Below are 8527 nucleotides of genomic sequence, written 5' to 3' on the forward strand. Positions count from 1 at the left end.
GACCTCGGAAGCGCTGGAGGCTCCTGGCCTTGAACCTCGGAAGCGCTGGAGGCTCCTGGCCTTGGACCTCGGAAGCGCTGGAGGCTCCTGGCCTTGGACCTCGGAAGCGCTGGAGGCTCCTGGCCTCGGACCTCGGAAGCGCTGGAGGCTCCTGGCCTTGAACCTCGGAAGCGCTGGAGGCTCCTGGCCTTGAACCTCGGAAGCGCTGGAGGCTCCTGGCCTTGGACCTCGGAAGCGCTGGAGGCTCCTGGCATTGAACCTCGGAAGCGCTGGAGGCTCCAGCCTTGGTGTGCGTGGTGCTGGTCTGGCTCTGTCCGGTGGATGCTCTAGTCAAACCCAAGTTATCTGGCTCTTTGCTGGGTGACAGTTTCCAGCCTGGGCTACCCGGGAGCTCCCAGTCCCTCCTGGCCTTCACACCCAGAACGGAACGGCGCTGCCCCCCACGCCAGGCCGCGCCGCGACACCAGGCTACAAATGCTGGGCAGAGAATACGCCCAACGGGGCTCTGAGAGCTGAGGCTCCCAGCGCCACGTGGGCCGGCGAAGCACCCGGTAACTCTGACCCCGAGTCCTGCTGCCGAGGTCAAGCCTCTCTGACCCTAGGACACTGGAATGGGAAGGGACCCGGCGCCGTCTAGACCATCCTGCCTGACCGTCTGTCCAGCCTGCTCGTCAGTCTCCAGGGATGGGGATTCCCCAACCCCCGGCAACTTATCCCCGTGTCCCCCCCAGCAGGCAGGACGTCTTTCCTCGTGTCCACCCCAACCCTCCCCTGCTGCAGTTTGAGCCCCTCGCTTAACCCCCGTGTGTGCGCCGGGCCCCAGCGGGATCCGTCTCGCAGCGCAGAAGGAGCTCCCCAGCTGGAGACACAAGCGCACACGTGCACGTTGCCTCCCGGCTCCCGCCTTGCCTGGTACAGGGGGCCTCGGCCATGCGAAGGGGCTGGCCGGGAGCGAGCCTGGGGGAGCTCGCACTCCTCATAGACCCCAAGAGGCCATGGAGTCCAGCCCCGATTCGTCCCCTTCTGAACAGAACCGTGTCCTCGGCGGCTCACGCGGAGCCTCGCCCAGGACCCCCGCTGCCTCTTCTCCGGTAGGTTCCCCGAGGGACGGGGCCACGCCGGCAGGCGAGAAACACGCGGCACCCAGAGCAGGCAATGCGGCTGCAGGTTTAATGAGGGCTCGGGCTTTGCTCCTTCGCTTGCAGGGCTCCTGCACCTGGCGGGGCCGGAGAAGGGGAGCGGCGGGTTATTTCTTCCTCCGGTAGTAGTACACAGTGCGCGTGGTGAAGCCTGGGGAGAGAAGACAGCATGAAGGAGGAGGGGGGCATTTGGAAACGGGGGGGGCATTGGAACTGAAACCGGGACGGGGCGCAAGCCGGGAATGGCGGCTGGGCACTGGCTGTGCAGCGGCGCCAGCCTGCCCGGCGGGTTCCGTTCCCACTCACCTCTCCTCCGCCTCCTGTGCCTCCTGCGCCGGGCTCGCCGTCTCCTCCCCCGGCAGCTCCGCCGCCGGTTCCTTCGGGTGGGCGGCATGCAGTGGCACCGCGCCATGGCTGGTTCCTGGGGTGGTGTTAGCCCTCCGGCGACTGGAGCATCCCTGCCCGCCCCGCCAGGCCGCTTCTATGCCAGGCTGGCCCTGCGCTCAGGGGCGGCGCCTGCATTTAAAGGGGCAGCTGTGACCCGGAACAATGGCGCCAGCATCCCGGGTCATTTCAGCACGCCCATATAAGGCAGAGACCACCCCTGGGAGCCATGGCCGGGCGAGGCCGGAGGGATGACCCAGGCGAGGCAGGGCCAGGCTTAGCAGCCTGGGTGGGGTGAGGAACAGGCCCTGTGCCCTTCCCAGAGGCTTTCAGACAAATCCCCAGGCGTCTGGCACCTCCAGTGTTTATCTGGCCCCATCACGGCCACCTTGGTGCGCCTCACAATCGGTAGTCGCCACCGCAAGGCTTGTTTTTCTAATTTCCAGTCGCCAAACTTCAGTAACAACAACATCGCCCCTCAGACGCTGTGCTTCTAACATACGTGTAAGAAGACAGTGAACAAATACGCATTATAAAGAGGTCACTCTGCAGTGTAGAAAATTGATAAGGAAAGCTAAAGACATTAGGGATGAATCCATGACCGGCAGGCTAAGGACTGTGAGAAAGAGTTTTTAAGTGTCAGAGGGACCCAAGAAACACTACGAGTGGCATATACCCATGTGACGACGCAGTCGGGGTTCCCCCGTTCCTGCATCCCTGTAGCAACAAGAACAGACCGTGCCAGTGGTAGAATAGAGAGGGGTTTATTGTTCCTTCAGGACACAGCCCAGCACAGACGTGATGTGGCTACAGGGCCCAGGGCCAGGATGCCTCAGACCCCAGGGTTAGGGGTCCATCGCCCCTAGGCCCCCGCTTAACCTCCTCTCTCCATGCTTCCCCGACAGCCACTGCCTCCCCTCCAGCCAGGTGCTGGTCTCCGCCTTCCTCCCTCTGTCTCCCTCCCTGGGAGGCTGAACCTAAGTGTCTGGGTTAATGCACATTTGGCTGCATGGAACGGTCACACGGCTAGAATGAAGCAGGAGAGACGAAGGCGTTTGCCTTCCAACGCGTCCCTGTACAGCACACACCAAGTCCGAGTGAAACAGGTTCAGGACCGTCTGCCTGAGAAACCTGCAGAAGAGCTGTCACTGAGGACTGAGTCGGGGCTGTGTCACGTTGCTGAATTGGAGGGAAGCAGCCAGATCGCTGCTGCACCCCTAGGTGGGGGTGTTGGCCCCAGAAATTGGTATGGGGGGGAGCCATGTGGGATATTGAATGGGAACTTATTGTTTGTTAATCGTATGTACACTATTTATGTGAGTGTATAATGTCTATGTGTGTAGGTAGGAAACTGTAATCTGTGTGGAAGCTGAATATTTCTGTGAATGTGGCTAAGCATGGCTATGGACAGGCTGAGTAGCAAAGCCCTGTGGAACAATGGCTCTCAATAGGCTATGGACACACCCAAAGAATGGGATTTGTCACCTGAGGGCAGCCAGCAGGAAACATAGAGATTGGCCTATGACCAGGTGACTTGCTGCATGCAAGAAGAAGCCAGGACTGAGTATAAAGAGGCCATGTGGTCGATGCCATTTTGTTCTCAGCTCAGCACTTCATCCCAGAGGCAGCACTGCAGGGATTGAAGAGCCCGGAAGACCTGTGAACCCATCCTGATTGCAGGATGTGCAATAAGAACTTTTAAACCAGCAGCTGCAACATCTCTGCTAGAGCCTGCATCGAGGACTGGGAGATTCGGTGCATGTAACGTACTGTACTTTAATAACCTTACTCTCATGCTTTTCTTTCTTGTAATAATAAACCTTTAGATATAGATTCTAAAGGATTGGCCCAGCGTGATTTGTGGTAAGGTCCAGAGGGTAAATTGACCAGGGATCTGTGGCTGGTTTCTTGGAACCGGACAGAACTTGTTCGGGGTAGGTGGGATTGGGTGCTAGGACCCCCCACCTGTGTATAGGCCCGGGGCCATCTGGGGCACGGATATTGCTGGGGTGTCGGAGGGGTTTTGCTCGGGAGGCTTCAGGCAGGCTGCTGAAGCGCTCTGTGGGACTGGTTTGTGGCCTGTTTGGAGAGGTCGCCAGTCAGGGGGACTGTAAAGAGCCCCGGATTTGAGCAATTCGCCCTGAGCGGACGCCCTAAGCTGTGCCCAGACACGGCCTGGTCCCTCACAGTGGCGTAGTCGGCAGGATCCACAGATCTTGGTCAATTGAGCTTTGGGATCAGGACCCCACGCTGTCTAAATTTGATTTTTGGTGTTGAGAGTTTGGTTGATTAAAGAGCCGCTGCGATGAACCCGGAATTATATGAGAGTCTGAGCAAAAGTGCTCTGAAGGATTTGTGCTTGGGGAGAGGCATTGCCTTTAGGAAAAGGGCCTCTAAACTAGATCTGGTAGTGCTGTTATTAACCAGAGATGTGGATGAAAAGGAGCAGAAGCAAGCCAAGGAGGCTGCTGAAAGAAGGCGGAAGGCAGATGAAGAAATTGCTAAGAGAAAGCAGGAGATGGATCGGGAACTTGAGATGAGAAAAGCAGAACATGCAGAGAGAATGGCAGAGTATGCAGAGAGAAGGGCAGAGCATGCAAAGAAGATGGCCCTAGCCAGGGAGGAAAATGCTAGACTTGACCTCCAGCTTAAGAGACTAAAAGAACAAGAGAGACTGTATCCTCCTGAGGGTTCGATGTGTAACTCTGTGGGTATGCGGTGTGCTTATGATATGGCAGACGTATTTTACCCAGCTGATGTGAAAACCCAACCCCAAAGCATGTGTAAATGCAAACCTTTTGTGTTACCTGTAGCTAGCAGGGAGGTTTGGGAAGGGGGTGCATGTGGGTATGAAAAGTTTCCTGGAGCTGGTCAGTCTCCCTGTAACCAAGGGGAAAGTGTCTCTACATGTGTGCCTGTGGCAGATGCCTGTGTGTCTGTGCAGGGGGGCAGTGAGCCTGTGGGTGAGGGCCCGTCTGATGCCTCAGAGGTGAGGCTGGAATCAGAACCAGGGCAGGAAGAGCCCAGAAGTCAGGGAAATGTTTCTCTGGGGCAGCCTGGAGTGGCTGGCCAGAGTGAAGTTTTAGTTGAGGAGTTGGTGGCTGGTGAGGTTTGTGGAATTGAACCTGCACAAGCTGAAAGTGATTTGTGTGAAGAAGCACAGTGTGTGCAAGCTGGCAATTTGGCTGGTGGAAGTAGCAGTGGGGCAGTAAAGGAAGCTTTCCCAGTGGCTAGCTATATGCCTGAGATTAGCCAGGGGTGTTGGGACAAGGGAGAAGCTGTCTCTGGTTGTCTGGCTGTGTGTGGGGAAGAGTTTCTTCCTATGTCCGCGGAAGGTGCCCCACAGCCTGTGAAGGCTGAGAGCAGTGTGGTTGTCCCAGAGTTGGGTCTGGATATGGCTAAGGCCCAGGAAGGGGGTGACCCAAGGTTTGTGTCTGCTGGGGAGAGGGATGAGGTGACTCAGGTAGAGTCAGTCAGTGTTTTACCAGAACCCCAGAGACCAGACAGTGGTGACCCTGATATTGTGCCTGATGCTGCTGTGTTGCTGGCAGAGGGGGGAGCTACTCGGTGGGAGCAGGGAGACCCCTTAGCCCGGGCACAAGGAGAGAATGAGGGTGGGTTAACTCTGGTGCCTAATGATGGTGTGGACGTTTACAGCCATCTAGAGAGCTGCACAGGGAGTGAAGATGCCTCTGACCCTGTCTCTTGTGGGTCTGTCTATGTGCCTGAGAGGGGATTGTCTGTGAATCCACCTGAGGGGCCAGAGATAACTCAGGGAGTTAGGGAAGTGCAGGTGGAAACAGAGGTTAGAGAGGGACAGAGGAGAGACTTGGGAGTCTACAGCTTACTGCTGTTACCCCACTGAGTGGGGGAAGGGGGAGAATTCCAGGGCCATTGTGAGCCAGGGAGTCACGCCCAGCCAGCCCTTTGTCTTGGTCAGGCCAGAGGTTTCAGGCCTGGAGCCCAGAGGACAAGGGGGAGGGGCAGGACTTGCTTTGGCCAAGAAGATTTGCAGTTTAACCCTGAAGGGCCAAAATTGCAATGGTGTGGGGCCAGAGAAGGGGCCTGACGGAGAGTTTCAGTATACACCTGGTATAGGATTGTTCTTGTTACTGATGTTAATTCTTGTAACCAATGGATTATTGTTGCAGAGAATTGTAACGGTATACAATGTGCATGAGCTTATGAAAATACCATGTAATCTGTCTGGAGATGTACCAAATGACAGACGGTATGTAAGGGGACATTGTAATGTTGCTATTTCGTGGTTAACACTTGTAACTGGTCTTGGAACTTCTTACAGGACAAAAAGGGTTCCAGCCAGAAGGTCCAGTGTAAGAAGGGAAACTGAGGCACACCACCATTTTGTTGGGGGAGGCCTGTGATGCCCTCAGTGATGTTACTGGCATCACTTCCTGCATCAATTTTGCGTTGGGGGTGTCACGTTGCTGAATTGGAGGGAAGCAGCCAGATCGCTGCTGCACCCCTAGGTGGGGGTGTTGGCCCCAGAAATTGGTATGGGGGGGAGCCATGTGGGATATTGAATGGGAACTTATTGTTTGTTAATCGTATGTACACTATTTATGTGAGTGTATAATGTCTATGTGTGTAGGTAGGAAACTGTAATCTGTGTGGAAGCTGAATATTTCTGTGAATGTGGCTAAGCATGGCTATGGACAGGCTGAGTAGCAAAGCCCTGTGGAACAATGGCTCTCAATAGGCTATGGACACACCCAAAGAATGGGATTTGTCACCTGAGGGCAGCCAGCAGGAAACATAGAGATTGGCCTATGACCAGGTGACTTGCTGCATGCAAGAAGAAGCCAGGACTGAGTATAAAGAGGCCATGTGGTCGATGCCATTTTGTTCTCAGCTCAGCACTTCATCCCAGAGGCAGCACTGCAGGGATTGAAGAGCCCGGAAGACCTGTGAACCCATCCTGATTGCAGGATGTGCAATAAGAACTTTTAAACCAGCAGCTGCAACATCTCTGCTAGAGCCTGCATCGAGGACTGGGAGATTCGGTGCATGTAATGTACTGTACTTTAATAACCTTACTCTCATGCTTTTCTTTCTTGTAATAATAAACCTTTAGATATAGATTCTAAAGGATTGGCCCAGCGTGATTTGTGGTAAGGTCCAGAGGGTAAATTGACCAGGGATCTGTGGCTGGTTTCTTGGAACCGGACAGAACTTGTTCGGGGTAGGTGGGATTGGGTGCTAGGACCCCCCACCTGTGTATAGGCCCGGGGCCATCTGGGGCACGGATATTGCTGGGGTGTCGGAGGGGTTTTGCTCGGGAGGCTTCAGGCAGGCTGCTGAAGCGCTCTGTGGGACTGGTTTGTGGCCTGTTTGGAGAGGTCGCCAGTCAGGGGGACTGTAAAGAGCCCCGGATTTGAGCAATTCGCCCTGAGCGGACGCCCTAAGCTGTGCCCAGACACGGCCTGGTCCCTCACAGGCTGGTCCTGCTTTGGGCAGGGGGCTGGACTCGGTGCCTCCTGAGGTCTGTTGGCCAAGGGTCGGGGAATATAATTGGGGTGCGAGGCTCGCCGAATCGGACTGGAAAATTCCTAGCTCACCCCTCGCCCCGGTCACACGGGTGGAGATGCCAGACGATCTCTGCGTCTGAGAGGGAGTTTTCGGGAACCACAGAACGCTCAGGAACGGCCTTTCTGGCACTAGGCAACAAAGTCCTGGCCACAGGTACCCTTCCGGTCTTAGCATCTATTCACTTTGATCTGCTTAGGTTTAAGTACCCGTTCTCCAGATACTTAATGATGCTCTGTCTCCCACTCCCCCTTCCTTTTTCTCCCCCCCCCTCCTTCCCCTCTCCTCTCCATTTCGAGTTTTCATATCCCCTACTCATAACTCCGGCCATCTGAAGAAGCGGGCTGTGCCCACAAAAGCTCATGATCCCATCGACAGGTTTTGTTCGTCTACAAAGCGCTACCAGACCATTGGTTGGTTTTTTTCGGTACAGACTAAGTCGGCTCCCCCTGAAGCAAATGCAATCACCCAGCAGAGCACCCTCCTCTCGCCTCCCGCCCCCCGCCGGCTCTGAGGGGTACAGGGCTGCTCCCTTGCTACAGAGGGTTTCAGTGAGAGCCGAGAGGCAGCGTAAGGAAGCAAGACTCGGGCAGCGCTTCGAAGGGACGTTTTAGCGAGCAAAGAGCAGGCTGAGAATGACGACCAGGGCCACGTCCCGCGGGTCTCACACTCTGGGCCTTCCAAGTTCATTGGCCTGTTTGGTGGCATGCAGGCGCCACCCTCCAGGCCACGAAGAGGCTTCCGTGCCCGAAGAGATTCGTGGGTGCTCGTGTTCGACTGGCGCGTTCCATGGAGGCCTCCCTGTGACGGTGCACGAGCGGGCACGCGGTGTGTTAGTGCACGTCTCGGGCTGCCCCCCCTTTCCGAGAAGTTGGGGTGCGCTTTGGGGGCACTGCTCTTAACCGCCGACCCTGGCGTCGGAACACCTGCGCCGCGGGAGTCCATCAGACGGCAGCTCCGAGGGTGGTAGCGGCAGGGCACAGTGTCTGCAGGCTGTGGGTGCCTCGGCAGATGGCTTTGTTGGAGCGCCTGTCTCATCCCCGTGAGCTAGACCCAGCACGCTCGAATGCCCACGGCACGCACCTGCGGACGGCGTCACCGTACCCCACGTTTCCACAACGAAGGGGGAATCTCACACCGTCTCTGTCCCTGGCATTCTGGTCATCCCCCCCCCCGCCGAAGCCAACGCCCCCGGGGGAAATCCTGCAGGCCTCACGTTCCTGCTAAGACAGAACAGGGCCAAGGGGATCAAGGCCGTTGTGGTTTGAGAGCCCGGTGGGACTCGTGGGCCACGGCTCTCTCCCAGCCCCAGGGTGCGTTGGTAACTGACGCCAGCCGGGCGGCCGTTCCAGGCCTGAGCACAGTCGCCGTTCTACCCATGCACACCCTGTGCCCGGGCCATAACGCAAAGCAAGTACAAATGGGGGGCTGCAGGTGGTGTGACGGGCCAGGCCGGG

General features: G+C 56.7%; 1 long non-coding RNA gene across 1 annotated transcript; it reads right to left on the minus strand.

Moving 5' to 3' along the window:
- Nucleotides 1-1156: 1156 nt before the first annotated feature.
- On the minus strand, nt 1157-2575 carry LOC142824312 (uncharacterized). Its single transcript, XR_012899233.2, has 2 exons — nt 1446-2575; nt 1157-1290 (listed from the first exon to the last, which is right to left on the minus strand). It is a non-coding gene; the product is annotated as an uncharacterized LOC142824312 (long non-coding RNA).
- Nucleotides 2576-8527: the final 5952 nt, after the last annotated feature.

This window comes from Pelodiscus sinensis, chromosome 4 (assembly GCF_052426305.1).
Source record: "Pelodiscus sinensis isolate ZL-2025 chromosome 4, ASM5242630v1, whole genome shotgun sequence".
Lineage (NCBI taxonomy): Eukaryota > Metazoa > Chordata > Testudines > Trionychidae > Pelodiscus > Pelodiscus sinensis.